The following is a 2,772-nucleotide window of genomic DNA, read 5'->3' as shown; positions in this document are numbered from 1 at the left end:
TGTCGACTATTTCCCTTGCCATTTCATTCGCTCTTGGCCAGTAAAATCCCGCTCGGTATGCTTTAGCCACAATGGTCCGAGAGGATGCATGATGAACACAGGTCCCCGAGTGGATATCATCAAGGATTATCCGACCTTCATCTGGCGTTATACACTTCTGACCAACTCCAGTTGCGTTTTCTCTGTACAACTGTCCCTTAATCACGGTAAAGGCCTTAGATCGGCGGATGATCTGTCGAGCCTCTTCTTCATCTTCTGGGAGTTCTTTCCTCAAGATATACGCGTTGTACGACACTGTCCAATCGGGAGTGATCACTAACGCTTCCATGATCAGGTCGACCACTGCTGGAACTTCGACTTCAGTCGGATCTGTGACACTTTTAGGCTGCGGAGCTTCTTCGGTAAAAGGATCTTCTTTAACTGATGGAGTGTGGATATGCTCCAAGAACACATCACTGGGAATGGCTTCTCTCTTGGAATATATCTTCGCCAAATCATCAGCCGCTTGATTCTTCAGTCGGGGTATATGATGGAGCTCTAACCCTTCAAATTTCTTTTCAAGCTTTCTCACTGCATTGTAGTATCCAGTCATGGCTGGGCTTCTAACGTCCCACTCCTTCATCACCTGATTGACCACCAAATCTGAGTCGCCATAAACCATAAGGCGACGGACGCCGAGTGAAATGGCCATGCGTAACCCATACAAAAGTGCCTCATATTCTGCTTCATTATTGGAGGAATCAAAGTGAATCTGGAGCACATATCTGAGCTTATCTCCTCGGGGGGAAACCAATACTACCCCAGCACTGGAACCATTTAACATCTTAGAACCGTCAAAGAACATGGTCCAGTGCTCCGAGTGAACTTGAGTCGGCTGCTGTTGCTCGATCCACCCGACGATGAAATCTGCTACTGCTTGGGACTTAATGGCTTTCTTTGCCTCAAACTTGATATCAAGGGGAAGGAGTTCAATCGCCCATTTCGCCACTCGACCAGTTGCATCTCTGTTATGCAGAATCTCTGACAATGGGGCGTCGCTGACGACTGTAATGGAATGATCAGAGAAATAATGAGCAACCTTCTTCATGGTCATGTAGATCCCATACACGAGCTTCTGATAATGAGGGTATCTTTGCTTCGATGGGGTCAATACTTCGGAAAGATAATATACTGGGCGCTGAACTTTGAAGGCTTTCCCTTCTTCTTCCCGCTCGACCATAAGTACTGTACTGACGACTTGTCTTGTGGCTGCAATGTAAAGCAACAGAGGCTCTTTCTGATTGGAGCGGCAAGCACCGGCTGGGTGGAGAGCAGAGCTTTTAGCTCGGCAAATGCTGCATCAGCCTCTGGAGTCCACTCGAACTTGTCTGACTTCTTCATCAGTCGGTAAAGAGGCAATGCCTTTTCACCGAGGCGAGACATGAATCGACTTAACGCGGCCAAGCATCCAGTAAGCTTCTGGACATCGTGCACACGCACAGGGCGTTTCATTCGGAGTATAGTGTCAACTTTTTCCGGGTTAGCGTCGATTCCTCGTTCAGAAACGAGAAAACCAAGTAACTTTCCACCAGGAACTCCGAATGTGCATTTTGATGGATTAAGCTTGATATCATACCTCCTGAGATTGGCAAATGTTTCAGCGAGGTCAGTCAACAGGTCAGAACCCTTCTGTGACTTGACCACAATATCATCCATGTACGCTTCCACATTCCGACTGATTTGAGTGAGTAAACACTTCTGAATCATCCTCATGAACGTGGCTCCGGCATTCTTGAGGCCGAACGGCATGGTGACATAGCAGAAGCACCCGAACGGAGTGATGAAAGCTGTTTTGATTTCGTCGGGTCCATACAGACGGATCTGATGGTAACCGGAATAGGTGTCTAAAAAAGATAATCTCTCACACCCCGCAGTCGAGTCGACAATTTGGTCGATGCGAGGGAGAGGAAAATGATCTTTTGGGCAGGCCCGATTGATATGTTTGAAATCAATGCACATGCGAAGTGAATTGTCCTTCTTGGGGACCATGACAACATTGGCGAGCCACTTGGAGTGGTAAATTTCTCGGATAAACTCTGCTGCCAGGAGCCGAGCCACCTCCTCGCCAATGGCCTTTCTCTTCTGGACGGCAGACCGTCGAGATGTTCTTTTATAGGTTTTACCTTTGGGTCGACTCGTAGGCGGTGCTCAGCCAGCCCCCTGGGAACACCCGGCATGTCAGCAGGCTTCCATGCGAAGATGTCCCAGTTCTCACGGAGGAACTGGATGAGCGCTTCTTCCTATTTAGAGTCGAGTGTTGTGGAGATATAAGTCGGAGCAGCGCTGGGGTCGGTCGGGTGGATGTGAACTGGCTTTGTCTCACCGGACGATTGAAATGCCGATCCGTAGCTGGCTTCTTAGCTCGCAACAAATCACTCGGGTCTGCATTTTTCTGGTGTTCCTGCCACTCTTCTGCTATCATCTGAGCATCGGCAATCTTTGAGCCTTTCTGAAAGCACTCTTCCGCATTCTTGCCATTACCAGTAACAGTGATCACACCTTTGGGGCCGGGCATCTTCAATTTGAGGTATACGTAACATGGTCGAGCCATGAAACGTGCGTAAGCTGGCCTTCCCAGAATACCGTGATAGGCACTCTAGAAATCTACAACCTCAAATGTCAGCTTTTCCTTGCGGAAATGTTTTGAATCGCCGAAAACCACATCGAGAGCAATTTGGCTGAGTGACTCAGCCATCTTTCTAGGAATGACTCCATGGAAACTCATGTTGCTGG

This window comes from Triticum dicoccoides, chromosome 2B (genome assembly GCF_002162155.2).
Source record: "Triticum dicoccoides isolate Atlit2015 ecotype Zavitan chromosome 2B, WEW_v2.0, whole genome shotgun sequence".
NCBI lineage: Eukaryota > Viridiplantae > Streptophyta > Magnoliopsida > Poales > Poaceae > Triticum > Triticum dicoccoides.
This window is presented reverse-complemented; position numbering follows the sequence as displayed.